General features: G+C 38.0%; 1 protein-coding gene across 5 annotated transcripts in view; it reads left to right on the top strand.

The window, feature by feature from the left end:
• The window catches only part of NCOA2 (nuclear receptor coactivator 2), a 197,485-nt gene that overhangs the window by 50,455 nt on the left and 123,328 nt on the right, over positions 1–23,702 (top strand). For 3 of the 5 annotated variants that reach the window (XM_082753629.1, XM_082753631.1, XM_082753630.1), the window contains one exon: positions 20,989–21,193. The exons of 1 other annotated variant lie outside the window; for it this stretch is intronic. The gene's annotated coding sequence lies outside the window, so the exon portion shown is untranslated. Of the gene's footprint in view, positions 1–14,915; positions 15,013–20,988; positions 21,194–23,702 lie in introns of all 5 variants that reach the window. One more of the 5 variants, XM_082753632.1, reaches the window with a different exon arrangement.

The following is a 23,702-nucleotide window of genomic DNA, read 5'->3' as shown; positions in this document are numbered from 1 at the left end:
AACATGCTTGCAAATTCATTTATTTATTAATGTTATTTTATGGACTCTTTAAAAGCCATTCTGTAGGATGATGAAACAAATCTTGTTTGAGTTTACTTCTCCATATGAATGGTTTTATCTTTTTTCGAGTCATTTGGTTCAAGATGTCAGATCAGAGAAGTTTTTGTACCAAATAAAACAATGTGAAAATATTTAGGTGTATTTGTAGGGGAAAGATGCTTTAGCTTTCTGGGAAACATCAGTCTGGGATTACAGTTAAGGACAGTGCATGAAACGAAGTGACTAATCCAACTCTTTCGTATCCTTGTTGTTTTACAGAGTGACTTGATTCCTTGATTTTTTTTTTAAATTTTTTTTCCTGTTTGGGAATCTGCATAAGATCTTTCCCTGAGTCTTGACACTGATTATATCATCAACTGTATCTTATCACTCTTCACTGTATTAAAAAAAATAAAAAAATTATTGTGTATATGTACATAAGGGTTGCATAATGACATTAGTAGGCTGGTCACTTTTCCGATGTATGTGAAAGTGCTTAGCAAAGGGCATTTTTTAATGAGGAGTTTGTTTTCTTTTTCCCATAAGAAGACTGCTTCATATTTGAAATGTTATCTGCTTGTTTAGATAATCAGGAAGAAGTGGAATTTTCTTTGCCTGCAAATGTGTTGTCTTTTCTGTTAATTCAGAAAGTCATTTATTGTGTGATGGGATGAAGTCTTTTCCACAAATCTCAGAGCGATCTGATATCTGCTTCTAACGTTGTCAGTGACTCGGAAAAATTTTAATTAAAAGCATTTCTCGTGTCAGTCAGAAATGCAGAAGCAATAAACTGACGTTGATTACGTTTAGTTACAATTTTGTTAAAATTTTAATAAAAAGTATAAAATGTCTTTGAGCTTTACAGTAAACCATCTTCTAAATTTTTTTTTTTAATTTGAGAGCACAGCTTCATTTTTTCTTTTTTTTTTTTTTTTCCCTCCGCTGTGCTTGATTAATGAAAGGGATTAGTATGGTTCCTATTGTTTACATCTCTGTGGGCTGAGATTATTTCATTGTCCTGCTTTGCTGTTTTATTCTTGTTAGTAATATGGAAAATAAAGTTGTTTCTTTTAAAAAGTGATGTGTGTCAGACTTCTCTTGATGTGCATAAAAGGTCTGTCATACATAGAAAGGCATTATTAAATTAGGTTTATAAGCAGTGAGGCAAGCTGACTGGGGTGGGTAAGATGTGCTGTGAACAGAGATGCAGGGTTGCCAGCATCCCAAGCCAAAGCCCTCTTGTTCTTAACTGCAAACTAAAACAGCTGAGTTCTTGTGAAATGTGACTACATTGTGCAGAGAATGTTGACAAAATTTATGGATTTAATGTATCTTCAAAACCAAATAAAATTATTTTGGTGGACTTTAGTGATGCTGGTCTTTATAATTTAAGTAAACTAAGCAGTTCTGTAGTTGTGCTAATTCAAGGATAGCTGTGATTAACTTGTACTGCAACAAAAAAAATGAAGTAGTCCCCAGTTTTGTCTCTTTCTGCTTCTCATTTGAAGATTTTTTTCTTTGTGTTGTGGTTGGGATCTTCCTGTTTCCATTCCTTTCCTTTCACTTTCCATTCCAAAATAATGAAGATGGTGGTGAAGGAAGCAAGCTTTTTTCTCCAAAAGACAGCTAGGTGGAAATGAGCCAACGATCAAGTTAAGGCACCCCTTCAGAAAATCACTGCTAACTTCTTAGAGTACAGATTCCACTGTACAGAACATCTGATCCAGTTTATAAATACATAGCTAAGAAGAAAAACTGTATGTATGCAAACACTGATTAGTTTTATTTTTTTAACAAAAAAAAAAAAAACACATTTATATTCCACAGAAATCCAAAGACAAACTATATCTCGATGAGATTGAGATCAACTTTTTTTTTTTTTTTTTTTTAGATTGACTGACACCCTTATCTCTCCTATATGTGTGGAAACTTCCACAGTTAGAAAAAACATGACCATTAGAAAATTTGTCTTGTTCTTAATTCCTGAGTGAGAGAAGAGTTGAAGATTTTTCTGGTTCCCTCAGTTAGAGGGAAACAGAAGGCATGTGCTAAAGAGGGACAGTGCTGCAGATCCTGTCACCTGAAGGCAATGGCACCCACCATCAATGCATGCAGCTGTGGAGAGCAGTCCGAGATTTTGAGCATCCTTTTAATTGAGGATTTTTTTGTAATGTACCAACCATGGGTAGGAAATCTGAGGGGCCTGCTATCCAGGGGCAGTCGGCTACTTGAGATTATGTCAGCCCTTTAATCTGTGATTGAATTTCCAATCCAAAGGGAAGTGAATAATTTTGCGTGAAAAATGTGAGTGAGAAATGTATATTTTGACCCCAAAATCAATGCTGAGGGACATTCACTTCCATAAGTAAATTTTTCCCCTTGCTTGGGGAAAAACCCACCCCTAGGCTGAACACTACTGCTCAAAACAAGCTAAACAAACAAAACTCCCACCACCTTACTTTGCAGACTTAAGAGCCAGAAACCTGAACCAGAGCTGGACATATTGAGGACATCTGACTTTTCCAGAACCAGCATCATTAACTGTGCTTTTAAAACAGATTTAAATTTCCCCTTATAGCTGTCTGAAAATCCAAGTATGAGATAAAGATTTTCTATATTGCAATCTTTAGAAGAGATTGGTTGGTTGACCGTCCTAGAGCTGAGGAAGAGGAGGAGAGGGAAGGTTATGGAAGACCTCAAGCTGAGTCTAAGTCTTGCTCTCCCTTGGAAGCTCTAGGTGTAGAAATAGCAATGTTCTCACTGAAGATGTTTTGCACCATACTCTGAGAAAAAAGACAAGGCAAATGAAGACAGACCATAAAACTTTAAAATTAAAAATACCTCTCCCAAAACATCCAATAAATTATAATAAAAAAAAAAAAAATCAAGATAATTAAGTCTGATCAGGTTTAAAAAAATAAAAAAAATACCTAAAGGTAGATGCACATAAATTTCTGTATTTCACACTGCAGAAAGCACTTAAGAGCCCTGTGATTTGTGAAATAATCTTTAAAAAAAAAAAAAAAGCCATCAATCTGCAAATGAAAAATGATAGCTTAAAAACGCTCAATATTATGAAGGGGACAAAGGCAGTTTGTGTGTAACAAAGAAATGAAGGAGGAGGAAAAAGAAGGCAGACCTATGATCTGAAGCTTGTGCTTGTAGGAAGTAATAAAAAAAAAAAAGCAGAGGGAACCTAAGAAGACAAGAGTAACTTTGCATTTAAGAATGTGGAAAATGATGAATTTATCTCTTTTGTATTTTGTTGTTATTTAAAAAAAAAAAAAAAAAAAAAAAAAAAACAAAAAGCCTATATTGTGGTGATAAGAGATGATTGTGTGAGTATGAAACTTTCCAGTACTAGCTCAGGAGGCTGTGAAAGAGCAGAGGATTTAGACATACTAGGTAAATCAGCTAACTCCTGTCCAATAACTTCATGGATTATCTGCGGAACTCTTTGTACTGATAATATTCATTATTATTTTCTTTCCTCAATAACTTGTTGCATGTGGAAAATTAAGATTTACTTGGAAGAAGTTCCAGACTTAACAGCCTGACGCCAGTCTTGGATAAGACTAACCCAGGAGTTGATTAACCAAGAATTAAAAGAGGTCAATATAATTAATGCTAGCCAACATAACTTATTTGACAAGATCAGCTCTGATTTTTATCTGGGTAAATGGAAAAAATAGTAGTTTTCATGCAAATATACTAATATATAATTTGTTCCAGAAACGAAGCTCAGATATAGTTTAAATAATTGAATGCTGAGATTTCTGTACAGCTCCTTCCTCTCCCCATCAGTACTGAGTGAGCATGGTACAGTGTTCCAGCTCTTACAATCTTTAAAAATATTTTTTGTTTTGTTTTAGCCCAGAAATACTGGAAAACAAAACAAAGATATCCCGACTCCTACTCTTTGCTCCCAGGACTTTTTTTTTCTGCTTAGAAGAATTCCCTGACTCTAGTCTTGAAAAACAATGTTGGCTGTCACATTTTGCCCATGTTTCTTCCAGTCATTCTGAACAATGAAATACATATAAAAAAGAGCAGATGATGAGAATTTGTATACTGTGGAGACTTAAGATATAATTAGATCTACGACTGCTATTTATCCTGGATAAATCTGTAGATGGTCTGTGGTCCATACGTTCTGACTTGGTGTTGTACAGAGCTGTAAGAAGTTGGAACAAGGAAAGTTCAAAATGCTCTATACCCACTATACCAATTATGGCTAATAAGTTGTAAATGGGGAATCACTGAGTAACTATTTCAGTGGAAAACTGCAAGTGACTTATTTGATCTATATTTACGATATGAAATAGAACCTCATATATGAAAAAAGTTTGCAAATGTTACAAAAGTTTGTGAAATGATGAACAGTGAAGAGAGCAAGCAGCTACTTCAGAACCATATGGACCACTTGGCACGTGGTAGCAAGATGACAAAATGCATTTGAATGCAATTAAATGTGGAGTCCTACATCCAGAAACAAAGGTGGCTGTTAGAAGGATGACGGTGAATAGTCAGCTGAATCCAGGAGTTGCTGATATAATCATGGCAAAAAGGACCAATGCAAATGTGGCTGGGCAAACAGAAAACAGAGCAAAGATATATACAATTAGTCAGGATGTTAAAATTTCTGTGGTAAGCTAATTATTTTGTTTGCTGCTGGCACCCATAAGTGGGGTTAAATTATAAGTGCTCCAAGCCCAATCTTTTGATTAAAGAATCAGAAAACAGCTGAAGAGCCTGGGTCTTGGGTCCCTTCAGAAAGACAAGGTTGAGGCTCAGAGAGATGACCTTTGCCTGCTGCTGTGCTCCTACACAAAGAACTGTTCTGTGATAGCGGGTCTGTAAGTTAAGCAAACAAATCTATAAGCAGATCCAGGGGCAGGAAGACTAGATAAATTTAATTCAAAACTAAAGGTGCAAGTTTTTTTCAGTAAGGATAACAACAGCAGAACACTGCATACCCATATATGGGGTGAATTTCACGGTGAGTTTTAATCAAGATCAGATGTCTGTCCCTACAGAAGAGCATTATTTCAAGTATTAATTCAAATATTAAATTAGCCTTCTGGCCTGCAATACATGAAAAGTAAGGTTATGTGATCACAGTGGATCTTGTGATTTACTAATCTGTGCTCCCTGATATGATCAGGTGCTTCCTGTACACGTTGATAGTCTTCTTTTAAGGGAACCCAAACGGGAAGGTGGAAATATTCATCGTATGAAGCTCAGTTTCCCAGCATGATAACCATCTGGCTCTTCATAGGAGACTTGAATTAATTTATTATTTTTAGTTCACTGGCGTCTTGGAGTAGGGTGGTGTTATTTACACATTACAATTGTAAACAAATATGATGCCAATGAACCAAACTTAGAGTTGCCTTTGCAGTGTATTTCATATTTAGTTGAGTAGTTTTTCATCAAATGTTAATTTTTCCAAAATGGATGCTTTATTCTATCACATTTCATTTACTTCGATTATAACTCTCTCTCTCTCTCATTTATATTGAAATAAAATTTTGGCTATAGTCATATATAAATACATAGAAACTTCTTTTTACATAAAATACTTAAATTATATAAACATATATAAATAAAACTCAATATATCATGTAAATAAAATTCAATACTTGAACATTCGTAGCCTGTAAAGCTGACAGTCCACATAAAAGGGGCAGGGTTGTAGAAAGTAATATTTTTAAACGGTGTTAATATAATAGCTATAACTTATGTTGACAGAACTCAATATGAATAACAAATCTGATTTTCAGTTGCATCCATTTTTACCAGTTTTTCATGGTAGGTATATACTTAGTACTGAATTAATAAATATTTATTCTGTGTTTTTCAATCAAAAATATCTAGCCGTTTTTGTGGGTGAGACAGCTTAAAACATTACCGTGTCCTTTCTTAACAGTTCTGTAGAATGTGTATTTTGGAATGAGAATCTAGATTTTTTTGAGAAAAGGACATATTTCATAATGCATTTTCATCTGTCCCAATGGGAAAAAATAAAAATAAAAAATGAGTGTAAGCTTTAAAATACTATGATTTCAGTAGATGAAACATCAGATATTGTCCTTATTGTGTGCACTTGTATTTTGCTCAGCATCTTTTGCAAAACAAATGCATTATCTATATAGACTCTCTCAGCCCCGTTTACCGTACTTTTCTTATCCCAATGGGGATGTGATGCTTGGCTTGGGGGTCTGGTGGGTGATGTGGGACTGAGCAGGGCCAGAGCGATACTAGGAGAGGTGTTGTGTCCGGCAGACTGTGCGGGAGGCGCTGCTTGCTGTGCTGAAGAGGAAACAGGAGGGCACATCTTTTCAGAAAGCTGTCTATTTAGAAATGAGAATAAAGATTAGAGACTCGCTATTCTTCTGCTCTTCACAGTATCTGTGAAAGTAAGCTAAATTAGATGACTTGCTTGCTGGCTTGCTTGCTGTTGCTGGTCCTGTGATCTCGAAGCACTGGAGACTGCATCGTTCAGTTCCATGCCTGTGTATACATCAGACGACAAACCTTGGCTGGGTCCCTGCATACAATTTAACTACAGTTTTATTTAGCACATATGATGGACCTGTTCTTCATAGGAGTGCTGTTGGATTGCTGCCGTAGTGGTAAGAAAAAATGGATGGTGAGAGTAGAAGAGCTGCCTCTGGGGCAGCTGGAAGGAGCTGGGTTCTGTGCTGGGCTGTGCCACCCATTTGCTGTGTGATGCTTGTGTGTCACTTAGCTTTTTAGGAGGTCGTCACGAAATATGTGCCTTGCTTGCCTCTCTCAGCTCTGGGCTGATTTGCAAAAATGCTGAGTGCTCAGTCTTCTCAAGGAGAAGCTGTACTTTGACTCAGGAGATGATGTGCTTTGAATATTTAAATACATATATTTCCTACTCTGGAAAATAAGGGCCTAAGTTTCCATAATAACCACCTATATTTATATGCTGCCTGTTGCTCATGCTAGAAGCAGGCATAATGCTGACCCTAAATGCTAATGATGCTGTAAGTGAATCACGTCGACTTACTGATGAACTTTGTAGAATATTCTCTCTGGAAAATAATTCTTGCCACCGAACAGCTCTGAAACTTGCAAGAAATGATGCATGGAGTCATGCAATAGGCAGTGGAAGTAAGACAAAATAGTGAATATTGTAGTGAAGTATAGAGGGCAGCACAGTTGGAAAATGGCATGTGTGTGGTTAAATGTTGTGTTATAATTCATCTATGTGAGGAGATTGATTTGCTCAGGCAAGCTAAGTTAGGCGCTAACTCAAGAGATTGATTTTCTATTCCTGTGCTCTATTTGTTTGTGGGTTTTCTTTTTTTTTTTTTTTTTTGGGGGTGGGTGGGTGGGTATAGGGGCAGCTATCAACATGGATGCTGACTAAATGAGATAAACCTTGTTTTACTGTGAAATGAGTTTTCATGTGAAATGAGTATTTGTTGGTACTAAGGGACTTCGTGCTTTTTTTTTTTTCCTTGTCCTTTTCCCTTTTGTGGTTTTATAACTTAACTTGAATACTGAAAAGATTTATATGGATAGGAAGGAAGCGGTGCCTCTTCAAGATACAAAGGTACTAGCAGAAAGAAGTAGCCCTGGGATCACTTAATTCCACTTGCTTTCTGCAGATGGTTTTAATGGCTTTAGAATCCTGCAGATACTCAGTTGCACTCACGCCAAATTAACTATTATCTTGTAACTGGCTATAAATACTAAGGAATAAAACAACTCTGAAGAATGCTAATTTATGGTTGGAACTCCAAATCTTCTGTTGTAGATATTAAATGTTTTGTTTCACTCCCCTGTTAGTATCAGTTCACTGCCTTAAGCGTTTTCTTGGCTCTTTGGGGTAAGGGAACCCAAAACACGTTGCCTGAAACAAAGGGGGGTGGGACATGACTAGGACCCTTAGGGGTACTGCAAATTCAAGTAAGTACAGATCTTGTCGGTACTCAAAAGTGCACGTAATGGGGGATTTTATTCTGTCTGTCTGGGTGATTGGTGCACACAGTGTACATGTGGTGTGAATGCTCATACTTTTAAAATTTGTTGTTCATACTTTGGGAGAAATACTATAAGCTTAGAAAGAAAATTGTTGCATTGGAATGGAAATGAAATTTAAGATATACACGGAGTCATACAGTTTGATTAAAAGCTGATGTACTTCTTCCTTCCCCGTCTAATAAAAAATAAAAAAAAAAACTTTATTAGCTGTAGTACTTGCACACAAACAGAAGTGAATTATCAGATCATCTCAGCTCTATTGGTGTGTATGTTACAGAAAGGAAACAAGTTTGGGACAGATACAGTAGGATATTTTTATGTTCCTCCATGAGAAGAAAAGCTCTGTAATTCTGGAAATCAAATTGCACACATAGTAAATTAAAATTTATGGAATATCCAAACATTTAAATAAGTAAAACAGCAAAGTATTAACCAATGTCATTTTGGATAGTGTTTTTATTTTATTTTATTTTATTTTGGTATATGTTTTTCTTCTTTTGTTGGTTTTTGTGTGGTTTTGTTTTTTTTTTGGGGGGGTGGGGAGGGGGTTGAGTGTTATTGTTATTTCTAGTGTGTTATTACTCAAAAGAAGGCTTAATATCTCTGTGTTTTGCAGTGTGAGAAACAGGGCAAGTGCATTTTCCTTGAAACCAAAAAAACGGTTCCTTCTAATGATATAGAAGTCTGAAGTTAGAAAGCTAGAAGGTGATGAGGGAATAAGCAACAACAGTGACAGGCTGGGAAAGGGAATATGCACACTGGCAGAAGTTCAGTTCTTTGAGTAGCTTACACTGTCATACATTGAGATCATATAATGTAATTTTAATATTTAAATTTTGCTGTTCCATTGTCAAAACAGTCTATTAAAAACACCATGTTGGTTTGACAAATAAAATAATTTTGCTCTGAAGAACTTCAGTAAACAGGCAATTAACCAGCAGTATTGGCAGAGCTAGGCAATTTTTTGCATATATTTTTGATGGTGACAGCCCCAAAAAGCCCAAGTAAACAGATGGGGACAGTTGATTTGAGATTAATTGATATATGGATACTTTACTCTATGCAGAAAAATATGCCTCTTCTATCTTGAAAGCTTGTTTTTGAAGCATTTGCTTGGTTTGTAATTTTAGGTAGCATTATGTGATTTGATTCTAAATATATTAAGAGGTAGCGCTGAAAAAAAATACAGTTGTTAGGTTCCTGCCTAAGAGAATGACAGTCAGGCAGTATCAGTATCCAGGAATGTGCCATGAGATACCAGTATACTCTTTCTTGGTCTCAGCCTTTTGGTAATGCTCCATGCCTCTGATCCTGTGTTCTCTTGAGCATCCTGCTGAATCTTTTGAGATGATTTACATAGACCTAGATGTGTTTATTTCTGTATTTTGAAAGAGAAATAGATAAAGGCTCACAAGAGCCTTTTTGGCACTGGTTGCAGATGCTTCTTGCAGAGAAAGTAGTATTGAGAAAACTCAGGGTCAGCTCTCCGGACCTTATTTGTTGATGTTGCTGCTGTCAAGTGAACTCTGTGCAGCCTTGCACTCTGGTTGTGAACTTGCTGCTGTTGCCTTTGCTACTTGAGCTTTCTCTTTCAGCTCCAAGTGGTTAGCACATAACTGAATAAGGACTCCAAGTTGCTGCTTTTCTAAGTGACAGATTATGAGCAAGTATTTTTTCTCTCTTCTGAACTGGTTTAAAGACTGGTTTTAGAAACTGCATGTTGCTGCATCTCGGTCAGAATATAGCCTTCTCTTGGTCCAGGTCCATTGCCAACTTTAAAATTAAAATGAAAGTGGACATTTCTAGTCAGTTTAAATATCTTGTGGTTTTTTTAATGTTATATTTAAACATATATGTAATGACTGTTTAGTTTTGCCTCCCCTTTTTTCCTATTCCAAGGAAGCTCATATGGTCAGGTATTTAAAAATAACCCTCTGAGAAAAACTCCTAGAGCCCGATTTACTCACACAAAACCCCAGCTGAGATTGGGCTGATGTTAAAACATGAAAAGCGTTTTGTTGCCACTTCCTCCTCTCCCGGATCTGGCCTGCAAAGCTGCATTGATGCCTTTTAGTGGTTTGCTGCCTTGTCAGCCAACCTGGGGCTCCTTAACACAGCCTGCTTTTCCCAAGACGAGCATGATAAGTTGACTGTCTTTGCTTGTTTGTTTGTTGGTAGCACCCTAAGCTTTCAAATAACTCCTCTTCTGCCTCCCGTCTGGGAAGCTGCTCTGCAGCAGCCTTTCCTCTGTGTGCTAACAGCCAAATTGCAGGCAGAGTCTTTCCCTCCAGATCCCTACCTGCTCTTCTTCATGGAAATGAACGTAGTCGTCTTAGGATTTTAACACTTATGGGCTGTATTTCTTATACATTTAGCATTGAGAATGCTTAAGTTAGCACTTTAATTATGATTTTTGGATAATTTGTCATCTTTCAGGGCAGCGGGTTGCATTATGGTTGTTTCTCATTGATACAGAGCTGGGGTGTGTGGATGCCTTGTAGGATGGTGCTTGGGCAGGATTCATTCTTGGGTTTAGTTACTGTGATAGTCTTGTATTTGCATACAGATTTCCTTTGTTTTTTTCCACGAATCTGCTCTGACTAATCCTTTGGCCTGTATTTCATTAAAAGTGTTGACTACACAATGATGGTTTTGGTAACAGATGAAACAAAACTTTTCCTTTTTTTCCTTTGCATGTAGAGAATAAGTACAGGATGACTCTTTTTATTTGATAATTGAGAATGTGCCTGACTTTGTTAGGAAAGCCATAGTCTAAGAATACAATTTGCTAGTCTTTTTATAAATTAATGCCAGTATGGTGTATCAGTTCTCACTCCCACTTATCCTCTTATCCCACCCCCTTCCCATCCCCCTGCTCCCATCCTATTTTTAGAGGCAACACAAAGCTGTTTTGCTTCAAGCAAGGGACAAAGATTAGGAGAGTTTTAATGCTTTGCAGCAGATTTCTAAAAAAGTACCTGAGCCACAGATGTGTATTCCACTTCCCAAATGACAGTAAATTGTTTCTGTGTTGTATTCGGGAATGCTGTTTTTGTTTACTTAAAATAAATAAATAAATAAATTGCTCCTTACCTCAAAGCTCTGAGCAAATTGTGGCTGAAGGTTGAATTCTGGTGAATCTGTGTGTGAGGAGGGCAGATTCTCTCCTCCTCCATATGAGCACTGGTGTTGTGTAACGTTTCCTGTGCTCTTGTGCAAATAAAACTCAGTTCAGAGTCTTCATGTTCCCGTGATCTGCAAACGGCATGGCAAGGAGAGGAGCCTTGAAGAGGCCTGTTTATGTGCTGGTGGTAAAAGTCACACGTACTTTCAGGAGCCCTAAAGACCGTGCGGATTTTATTAAAGTTTAAAGAAAGCACGTGTGTTTGTGTGTGTATCTGTACTGATAAATCCATATAATTTGCTCAAAAGGGTGGGGGTAAGAATGCTTGGGCTCACTTTTGTGTCAGATGCAGGTTTGCACCATTGCAGCCCGTTGGTACTGAATGAGGAGCTGGGCTTTTAGCTTATGCAAAGCACGCTGAATGCTTAATAACAATTGCTTGGTCTAATGGTAAAATAGTTGTTTACAATATTTAATAATGTGGGAAACATTTCTGGTTTAGTTTGCAGTTCTTTTATCTTAAAGAATGAACAGAATTCATTGCTAAACAAAAAATGGGACAATTCAAGCACTTTTTTATCAGTATGGATAGATACAGAGAAATCTTATAATGGAAATAATATATTTTTAAACAATTATTCCATTCAGTTTTAAAGTCTGAAATTAAAAAGTATTGTGGGTGCTGTTATTCATAACTTCAGCTATAGAAAATGTACATTAATATACTGTGATATTGGGTGCATTTACTGGAAATTGAAGTTTAATATTTTCCCCTGGATTTAATATGTTGTGTACTTGATTCAATGTGATAAGTACAATTTTAACAGGGCAGCACATCAGTCATCAAAGCCATCTAGGAATCTATCCTCATTCTAGTTAAAAGCAAGTCACTCTTTCCATTCTGGAAGGTTTTTTTTTTTTTTTTTCCTTTCTGAAAGCCCCATCCTTCTAAAAATAAATAAATAAATAAGCAGTCATCTTTCTATCTGAGGTTGCCATCAGTGCTCATTCAGCTTAAGGCCTTGCCCTGTCTGTCCCCATGACAATTTCTGCATGCCCTGCAATCACGAGTGAGGTGGTGAAACCAGCACGTTAAGTATCATAGCTGCATACGGTGTGGCTTGGAGCAGTCAGTGTTATTAAAGTCTAAATAGTTATCCAGGATGCTCATCTGCTATTGTATGAGATCTCATTTTATGTCTTTATGCAAAACTCACCCAGCAAAACATGAATGAGATCGCAGGATTTTAATGTAATTTGGCACTTCCGTTAGGGTTATGGGTGGTGGTGTTTTTTTTTTCTTTTTTTCTTTTTTTTTCTTTTTTTTCTTTTGTGTTGAATTGTCAGTTCAATTTTTTGCTCACCTTTATAGAGTTGCAGTAACACTTGTTGGAAGACACCAAAGGTTCATATTCTGTTAAGCTGATACTGATAACAGGTTGTAAAAACTGTGGAATATCTGTGCATGGCTGAATGAATTTGGGCTTTTACAAAGCAGGTTTGACACCCGGCCAGTTTTGGTCTCTGTAGACCTAATAAATGAAAGAGATTTTTCCACTGCCCTCTCACAGAAAACAAAAATGCAGCTTACTGAATTGGCTGTTCACTGCCAGTTGAGGAAAAAAGTTGTCATTTTCTTGCTCCATCTAAAGAAATCACTACTAATTAGTAGAAAGCACTAAAACAATGCCATATGCTTTTTATCTTGTATTTGAAAGCACTTTTTTTTGCCTTGCTTTTTTTTTTTCTTAAAAAAAAAAAAAAAAGTTAGTGGTAAGAACTTCTGAAAATAAGTTTTGTTAAACCTCAGCAATTGAATTGCATATGAGACTCAGACAGCTCTTAAGCATACAGGGATTGTGACAAAGGAGTCCCTTTCCAAATTAAGCTGTTAGTTTGCAAACTCTTTCTGACATCTCCCTCTGTGAAAGCAAAATAGACCTTTTCTTTTTAAATAAATAAAACCATAATTGTTTTATAGGGCCTTGCACTAAAGTTGATGGCATTTCTGTGCGTCTGTACTGCAGAAATGGGGGAAAGAAGGAGCCCTTGCATCTGTTGAGCAGGCCCAGCTCCATAATTGTCTGCAGATCAAAGAGCCATTTGATGGTAGCCGTTAACACCTTCCAGCAGAATATCCCCAGCTCACTTGCCCATCCTCCTAGCATGGCTGGCATTCTGAAAGGCCTGAATAGGCTGGGAATGAGTATTTGAGGTGCATGGGAAGTGAGGTGAAAGGCGAGGTAGAGGGAATGTGACACAGGAATCCGTAGTGTTATCAAATAGTGATGTACAAAACCTCTTTTTTTGGGGTGAAATGGCAGACTGATGGTACTGCTGACATGCAAGAGGAGAAAAATAGAAGGTTAGGCTTGCCAGCCGGTCAGTTATTTAAAAAAAAAAAATATACGTAATATGCATCCAAAGATGCTTGGTGTGTGTGTCAAGATGCCCTGGCATGAGCAGGGCTACAAGTCATGCCAAAGGGACAGCCCAGATGTGGTGCAAAAGCCAGGAGCACGCACAGCCATGGCCAGACCTGTACACAGGCATTTCGACACATCCTGCTGTGGAGTGTCTACTCATAAAACTGGAAAATTCAGTTGTCTCATCCACAGTCATTAAGACAACAGTAAAAACTGGCCTGCCTGGTTAGAAACCAGTCAGGTAGCAAACATATAAAAGGCCCTTAGCTTCCAAAAAAAAGTGGATGAAGGGAGGAGTTGTGCTCATGTGAGCCAAGGGAGTTGATGCGGTGGGTAAATAGTCTGTGAAATGGACCAGGACGGAAACATGGCATGGGCTCTCCAAAGAGGTGCGACGAGTGTGACCAAGTGTCATAGACAAGAGTGAAGCTCTCTGTAGTTGCTTTAACTTATAAGTAGTCCAAATTTCTTCGTACTCTGCCTTGCCTGACAACATGAATAACTTGGTGAAAGCTATGGCCTGCACTGAGCTGTGGCTATGGCAGCTTTTCCATTTGCTTCCACTTGCACTTGGGGAACACTAGAAATGAAGTATTTTCTCTCTTGTGATAGATGCAGCCTATTCCATTTGTGTTCCACGGGAGCAAAAGCAGTTTCCCCATTTCTTTTGGGTGTCTGCAGAAAGATCCTGGAACCAAAAAAGAAAATTAGTCCTAACATTCAGTCATAAAATTGAAGCTGTTTTTTTTTTTTTTTTTTTTTAGGAGAATTGAATAGCAGTGGTTTTTGTTTGTGTTTTATGGAAGATTTTTTTAACCTGCATTAGAAAGTACATGTATATAAATACATATGTTTTATGTACACATGCGTGTATATCTCTACATGCATATGCATAACATCTGCTCCCTGTTTTTTTAGTAAACAGGGAAGAATGACAATTATCTCATTTTACATTTTTATTTTAATATTATACATTCATTTTTGCTCAGAAATTCATGGGATTAATATGTAATAATTGTTTGTTCCTGTGCTGTAGCTGCCACTGGAGGTAGGTATTAAAATCATTTCACATTTGGGAATGTTATGTGGTAAAGTAACATTTTTTGTAGTTGGTTGGTTGGTTTTTTGTTTGTTTTCTTTTTGTCTTTGTTTAATAAATCTAGGTTCCATAGTAAGTTGCGGGTGAGTTGGTTTAAAGAAGAAAAAAAAAAAAAAGACTTGGAAACAAATCAAAAAAATAATAGAAACCAGGCAGCTCAATTTGAACCAAAATGCTTAGTGTTGTTGTTTTTTCCTTTTTGCTGAAGGTCTTACAAAAAACTTCCATAACTGCTGCACTGCCCAGTTTGAGTTGTATGAAGTACATGGTGTCCATGGAGCATCTACTGACTAGAGATGACAGAGGTACCTGAGACGCTACAGGTTCAGGATGGGGCTTTCTCTGGCCACTGGCTGAATGGGGGGCTTTCTTTGTTCTTTCCACAATGACCCATGCCAAACAAGTTCCATCACTAGGTCATTCCCTAAGTTTTGGGGTTGTTAATACTAAACTGTTACTTCTCAATTTTCTCACTGGCTATTGGTATAACCCAGTGAAATGTAGGCATTTATATTTATGGTGTATGATACAGTTCTGGCAGACTACCACGATTGCTTATGTTGTTAGAAGATACTTTCTGCTTCTACTCGTATCTTTCAGGCTCAAAACTTAAAATTTCTGGAGCTAAGCACACTATAAAAAAAACTGACATTTCAATTGCAAAGTCTCACAAATTAGGCACAAATATTGTAATAGAGTTTAATGGGCAGTTTCATTAAGAAACCTATACGTGACGTGCATTTTTATGTGGTTAGGAGCAATAAAACTTCACGGTTCTCCTTTTTTATTTTTTAATTCTCTGTCCTTTGGAGGATTTTCTTGTGTCTTTCTCGATTTCTGAAAATTACCTAGGTGAAAACAAAAGCATAGTTTAAAAATTATAACAAGTCCCTATAGCAGTAAAAGGCATGACAAAAAGAAAAAAAGTCACACAGAGCATTCTTGTTGCAAGACACTGCAATAGGAGGGGGAAAACTTTAAAAGGTTTGCTTTGGTACAGAACTGCAAAATATATGCCAGGAGTCATCTTCACTCTGAGAGATATTGTAAGAGCCAGTAAATATTACAGGTGTGTCTGCATCTGTTCTAAGCACTTTCTGTTGAGTTTTCTATGCAAGATATACTTGTATCTGTGCTGTTACTCAGTCTTGTTAATATGACTCTGATTTAATTTAAAAAATGTTGAATCACACGTAAGTATATAACTTAAATTTGTCACAGATCTGAAACTCAAATGCATTCTTTTGGAAACTTAACAGGCTATAAGTAGATTGATTGTAGTTGATACCATATGGATAACATACTACTATATACCCTTTACTATTTGCTCTGTAGACATTTTTGGCACTGTAATTCATGGCGTAAGAAAAACAAATCGTCTTGTAGAGTACATAAAGTGAGGTGAGCTTAATTAAATATTGGTCTAAAAGAAGCGTTTATGAAATGATGACCAACTAACACCCTTAGACAGCAAGAGCAGTGCCTGCAATTGCTGTAAATCCTAAGAAAATCAATGGGGGATATAAGTTGATGTCCATAAAGCAATGATACTTTGTCTCATTTTGCACCCTGTGTTTCCCTAGATGCTTGGTAAGGAATGGAAGAAGCGAGTGACATTAGAAATTTTTAACTGAAGCTAAATTGCCTCAAAATCACTGTGATGGTGCATGAGATGCAGGTAGCAGCAGAGGATTGGTGGTGTGGGTGCTTCCTGTGTCAGATGAGGCTTGCAAGACACTTGCTTCCTCTCATATGACGCTGAGCCATGAAATTATGGACAGTGTGCCACATTAGTAGGAAGTTTTAGCTGCTGTTATTAGTATTGGTGACTTACGTTTCTTCAGATATTATTAATATTATTATTAAACTAATATGAGCTAAGTCAATAAAATCAATGGTATACAGGTATAATGTTGCTGTTCCATTTTAATCTACTTTTCAGTGTGAGGACAAGCTGTGAGCAGTTGCATGCAACGTATTGTGGAGTAGCAACCTTAATCTGGGAGCCTGCTTATTTGCATAAGAACCAGAATTTTTTATACTGAACGTATAGTGTCATGTTATTTGAACAGATTGAAATAAAATTTAAACTATAGCATACTTGTTGATCAATGCATGAAGCAGTTTTTGTGCTGAGGCTAATGCAGCAGTATTTATTTAGGATATGACAATTTTTGTTTGTAAATTTGTTTTAGATACCTCCTGAAATTAAAAGGGAAAATGTAATTTGGAGATTTTTGTTGAATGAAAGTTCTAACGCTGTAGGATACTGTTTCTTAAGATTTGAAGAACAGTTTTCCTGAACAAACTTAATATAATTCATTCTGCCACATGGAGAATAATCCCTCATCAAATGATGCCAGTAAGTTGATCGTAACAAATACACTATTTGCATTGCAATGTGGCTTTTGTGGTAATTGGTAAGAGAGAACTTATGAAGGTTTTCAGGAAATAACTTGTACTTTAAATTCTGAAAGAAAAGGAAGAAAAAAAAGGTTTTTTTTAAAAAATAGTTTTACCTTAAAATGAATGAATGGTCTTGGATAAATCTTGGCTCCAGGGCTAGATGTTCACTACTATACTTTAGCCAGCTGGCTAAGGAAGATCAGTCTTCTTGATGATTAGTTCACTGCACTGAGCTTCACCTTTTTCTTGACGTATATAGCCAAGTGTTTATATATTCACAAATCTTATATAAATACCTGCAGTTCTAGAGCCTTTTCAAGCATTTCCTTTATCAGTGTTTTATGATTTGTTTTACATTAAAGCTTTCCTACTTGATTTACTGTTTTAGCCCATAAATATTGATTTCAATGACAAAATAATTAGGTTGGTTTATGTTAAACAAACAGATACCATTTTTTTGGAGGTCTGCTGGATTTCAGAGGAGTGTTTAGGAACACTCTATAGTGGTCTGTAGGATCTAAGTCAGCTTTGATTGCTTACAGCAGAGAGACAACTACCAGTGCCTGATACTTCTAATCAGTTGAGCAGGGTTGTATGAATGGAAGTGCTTTCTTTTCCTTTCTCTTCAGTGAAAAAAGTCCTTTACTGACAAGCAATATGTTCTGCCAAATGAAACAGTGCACAAAATTCTGATTTCTTTTCTAGGAAGAAGTTTATGTAGTTTCCATGATTGTACTTTGAAGCACTGCAATTTAATTCAACCTAATTATATTTTTCATCTTAACTATAACTAGTGATCAGATAATTATTTTGTCCTTTAAAGAAAAACCTAGCTATTATGGATGCTCAATAGCCAGTTGCATTACTTAAATTAAACTTAAGATATAATAAAAGTATTTATTAATCATTTATCCAAATGAAAACAAGCGTTTAATGCTTCATTATGATTTTACACACTGATGTTTAATGCATGTAGGTCACTTTTTTTTTTTTTTCCTTTCCTTTCTTTTTTTTTTTTTTTTTTTTTTTTCCAGAGTTAGAAAGTGCTTTTTGAAAATTAGGTACATCAGATGTCTCTAGACTAAATACAATCTCACAGGAATAGTCATTCATTCCTTGGAAATAATTATTTCTTATTGAAAAATAACTGTTGTGGTGCATTTAGTCTGTGGTATAATTTGCATGCAGCTGTGAACATGTGACACTTTGTTTCTCTGTTTTCTTGTTCTGCTCTTCTGGATCATGTTTATACAGACGTATTTACAAGAACCGTCATGAAAATGTTGTCTTGTTTGCTCATAAGAGCTCAGTAAAAAAAAAAAAAAGAGTCCGTAAATTGGATTTCACTGTAAAAGAAATGTGTTGTCCATTTTGAGGTTTTTCCCTTTCTGTATTTTTCTTAACCATACATGTAATGACATTGAGTTCTGTATTGTTTTTCTCTTATGTTAACATAAATAACTGCTAAATAGAGAAAAGGAAAGAAAAAGTTAACCCAAGTTTCATACAAGATTATTTCCCCTCCAGGCAGGGGCAGATGATCACAAGCAATAGCACTGCCCTTCCACATCTGAGACTTTGCAGCTGATACCTGGCTGCTCTGATTCAGTGCAAATGGGAAGCAAAATGGGTTGGCTTAAATTATCTTTATTAGATCTGTGTGCCCCTCGTCATGATTTGAGCTATGCCATTTTACTTCAGGTCTTTGTGGCCTAGAAGTGTTTGTTGTGCAGTTATAGCTTTTCAGCTAAGCATTGGTAACTGGAATAGAAATGCTCACAGCTAAGAAACACTGGCTTGATTGCTTGTGGCCGCCTGCCCGTACTGTGCTTGCACATTGCTTGTAGGCATGCAACAGGACTGGTGGTGAAGACAAGTGAGGCTTCCGTGGTGTTCTCCTAGGCACTGCCCGAGCTCAGCAGCTCGTTTGCAACTTGACCACTGATCTCAGATTTTCATATTCATGTAGCTCTTGGTTTAGTGAGCTGAATGACCTGTGCTACTAAGGGCTGAAAGGGAAGTGCCAGGAATTGCAATAAGGAAAGCTGCCTGATGTTTTCCTTTATAGGATGCTGGATTCAGTTATTTATTTATTAGAACGTCGCAAAACATTAGCTTTTGGGGTTGAAATGTTTGAAGCTGGGTAGCTGCCTCTAACTTATTTTTTTTTCTTTTTTTTTTCCCCCCACCAAAATTATTTAGCTATTTATAAGAATGCATGGAAAAGTAGCTATTTCTTACGTGTTTTTCCTTAAAAATAACCTTTTTGTTTTGCAAATGCTCACGTCCCTCCCTTTGAAGCAGAAACTAGAAATTGCATGGTAGTGCAGAAAATGCTGGTGATAGGCTTTGGGGGAAGAAGAGTGGCTTATGAGTCACAGCTTTGCCTTTGTCAGCACTGTGAGAATCTCAGATCTAACCAAACTATAAGCTTTTAAAGAAATCACAGTTCTCTCGTGCCGTCTTGAGCGCATTAGAGCTGTATGGCTGCAATTGACAGCGTTTTCCTTCTTGCTGAGCAAATTTGCACATCTTCTAATGCTGCAAGGATTGCACATGTCCCATCACTAAGAACTGGCTAAAATACACCTGGGCAAGCTTCTCAGCAGGTGGTAATGAATGCCACTGGCCATTGTAACTGAGAGCAGAAAATCCTGCTTCTCTTATTCTCAATTATTTCTCCTCAAGCAACTTCAGAAGATAAACTGCTTGATTTGGAGACATGAAAGCTCAGCTGGGGGGTGGAAGATTGATAAAACTGGGGTAAGGGAGAGCAAGCTGTGCAGGCTGGGCAGGGAGGTTGGAAGCTGAACAGAGGCTGGGCTGGAGGACAAACCTGGTACCACAGTGCCCAAGAGCCAGGAGCAGAGCTACACTGTGGTCCCAGCCCCAAAATAACCCCATCAGTGAACAGGGAGACAGGCCCAGGGTGTGAGGGCCCTGTCTTTTCCTTATCCTTGCTCTGTCTTCCCCCGGGGAGGCTCTCCTCTGCCACTGTGGTCCCCCGTAGTGTTTTTATGGGCAGCAGGTTTGGAACTTTGGCTAAAATGGTTAAATCTGAGCTGAAAGAAAGAAGCAGACTGTCAAAGGGGAGTGGGACATAATAAGACACAGGGTCACAAGAACTGATGAGCAGAGGGACTGAGAAACTGAATCCAGGAGGCAGTGGGAGACCTGATGGAAAAGTGGGTGATGGGGTGGAAAAGAGAGCTGTGGGCAAGGGTACAAGTCAGTATGACTGTCTGTCAGGGAGTGGAGGAGGGACAAAGCACGGGTAGGCAAGGGCAGAGCATGGCACTGCCAGCCACCTCTGGGAATGACAGAGCAAGGAGGGGTGAAAAGTATGAGGGACTGGGGGTTTGAAGAGACCCAGACCCTGAAGGTAGGACTGAAGACAGGCTGGGACTTGAATCAACACGGGCCAAAGGAAATGGGCTTGAGGAAAAGAGGCAGAGGAGCTCTGAAAATGCCTTTTCTGTAAAAATTTTGGAATATCTATAAATACTTTTGGTTTCTGTAGAAGCTCCTTGGGAATATGCCGACCACCATTGCTAGTCCCCTGAGGGAAGATTGCTTTGCCTATGCTAACCATTGCTCATTTACTCCTTTACCACAAGAGCTGCACGGTACACATAAAGATTGCAACTCCTCTGCTACCTTGTGCCACCTTGATACCTTGCGCCTTGTATCTGTGTGCCACCCTCACACTGACAATTTCTGCTGTCTTAGTTTGGTTTTGCCAGAAGTGGTGAAAGTAGTGTCCAAGTCAAAATATGCTGTGAGCGTGTCTTTGCAAAGCTCCTTAGTTTGGCCCCTTGTGAGCATTACAACTGGATGTTTTTGCCCATGTGGTGACATCCTGTTTTTTTCCACAGGATCCCTGCTTCGTTGCATGCACAGGATGGACCTGCTCTGGGAATGAACCTGCTGCATGCAGTGGCAAAGGCAGTTCTCCATAGTAGCCCTGCCTCAGTGACAACAGAAGCTGGGACTCGTGCGGCGAGCAGGGGCTGTGCTGATGCTCTGCGCAGCTGCACGCTGCCCTGGGGAACGGGACTCTCTTCCTGGCTGTGATGCTAGGTAAGTTGCTTAATCCGGCCTTTTCTCCTGTCTTTGTGTGTCTGGCTTTCTTGTGGGTGACTTGAGATCTTCGGATCTGATCTGGAAAAGCGCTGAGCACTGATAGCTGCGAGTGAGGCAGCGGGGGCTGAGGTTCGAAAGTGCTATATAAAGCACACTGTAATGCTAAGTACTGCGAAAAAATGAGGTCTGAGTTGTGCCAAGCTGGAGACAAAGTTGTCTTCGGAGTTGGTGAATCATTTTGACCTTAAAGTTGTCTCTGCTCTGGTTAGGAAGTTAGGACTAACAGCGTTATTCTAAGTTAGGAGTGACGGAGTAACAGTAAGAGTAACCATTATGTTTGTCGAGTGCCTGGTTGCACCACTGAATTCACAAAGAAATTACTTGTTCCGTCTTCCGAAAAAAAGTTTGAATAGCTTGCAGTAAATATGGAATCAGACCGTACGGCAAACACCAAGAGGAAAACAGATCGCTGTTTTGATTCGCGGTACTTCTGTACACTGAGCAAAAAGCAGAGATGCTGTGGGAATTGGGTGACACGACCGCGGTGTGTGCCATGCCACATAAGCAAACAAAGGCAAAGCTCAAGTTTCTCTGAAACTTACTTGTGACATTTCCTCCTGTCAGTGCTTGCCTTTACAGACGGATTTTAGTCTGGATGTTCATATCATGTAGTATGATTTGGGGTATAAGAAGCAGGGCATTTTTTGATGCTGTCAGCTCCAATAATGTGTGTGCACAAAGCTGAAATGACAAGTAAATTCATCGTTCATCCCAGGCACATGCCTCTTGTGCCTGGTTATTGTATCAGATACAAAGTACACAGTGTTTGTAATACCCACTATCAGAATGGCTTGAGGTCAGAATTTCAGCTGCATTTCTTCAGCCTCAGGATTTGTATTTTCCCAGTGTGATGTCCATAGCCAGCTACAATAATGTTGTAATCACTAGATAGCAGTGAATTTTTGGCCAAGGCATGGTTAGGCTAAATATTGTTTTAACTTAGCTAACCTGAATGCAAAATATCTAACATTAGATCAGATTTTATGAATTAACCAAGAGCGTGTCTTTGGTGCCTAGAAACATAGTGAGCATGCTTGCCAGATAAGCTGTTACTCTCTATTACAGAAGAGGGAGACAGTAAAAGCCATGAAGCTTTAATAGTAGCTAAATATTACATTAAATACACAGAGTTAGAATGTGCATTCCCCTTCTAGCCTGCTCATGGGGGATCCACTGCATCTGGCTCTGTGGAAGGCTGCAGCAGTGCTTCAGGCACAGAGCAGGATTTCCAAGTGCTGCTTTCTAAGAAAACCTGAGATATTTTTGTCTCACTGCTGCCCTGCAGTGCAAGCGTTTCTGTAAATCCCAGCATTTAAAACATAAACAACAAAAAAAGGAGGGGGAGAGGTTGAAGCGATCCGCGTTTTACAAGCAGAAGCTGAAAATGAAATTATTTGCCTTACCTAGAGCATTGGGAATGATGTTGCAATTAGACTGATGCAACAGTGCCTATTACAAAACGCTCGCCCAGCGCACGGCGGCTGCTGGAGGAAGGCAGGGGGCCGGAGCAGCAGGGGAGCCGCGGGGCACCACGTTGGCACGGCTATGTGGGGAGGATTATCGGCTAACGCGGAGAGAGGAATGCCAAGCAAAATAAAAACTGTACCGTTCCTGTGTGTGCCATGAAATGGGGTGGGAGGGGAAGCTGCGTTATCAATGCGCCTACTTTATTTCAGTGACACGTCTCGGCCGGCATGGAAAATGTTCTCTGTTTAGGTGGAGGAAATAATGGGGATGGAAGCTGATTTTGAGCTAATATATTTTGAAAGCTGCTAATAACAGTGGAATTTTATTCACGGCTCTTTATTTCTACAAGAGAAAAGTAAAAATTCCTTTGGGTTAACTGAAACATCTGTTGAACAAATTGGTTCAGTTTCATGAGTCTGTTCCTAATTCTGAGAAGTAGATGGTGCCTTATAAAGCTGGTAGAGGTTGGGGTTTAGTGGCCATATTCTTTCATTTTTTTTTTATTATTATTAAAGTAGGTCATTTTGAAGTGATATGTTTTCATGAATATAGTAATTCCACAGTTAGTATTTCTAGTATTTCAAGTTTTACCTTTGTTTTAATGAGTTTTCTTCACTGTTGTTTTTAATCAACATTACTAATACTCTTTATAAGACCATGGGTTTCTAACTTTTTATCAAGTTCTTAGAAACAAAGTAATCGAGCTATTAAAAAAAAACAGTAAATTTGTGTCCATGTTTCCTTGTTTCTGTAGATTTTTCTGCTCTGTTTTACTTAGAAAGTTTGTATGTTAACAGTATTCTAGTTGCTCCTACTATTTTGTCATTTATATTAATTTTTTGAATGTGACTTCACAGTTGTAGGAAGAAATGACAAATCAGTTTATGACCTCGTGTGATAGAAGCTGAGAGGGTCTTAAATGTCAAAGAGCTGACATGCTATGAATTAATAAAATAAGAAAAAGGCAACATTTTAATAT

Source organism: Aythya marila (genome assembly GCF_965140915.1).
Source record: "Aythya marila genome assembly, chromosome: 2".
Taxonomy (NCBI): Eukaryota; Metazoa; Chordata; class Aves; order Anseriformes; family Anatidae; genus Aythya; species Aythya marila.
The sequence above is the reverse complement of the archived record's forward strand: the minus strand, read 5'-3'. Positions and strand labels throughout refer to the sequence as shown.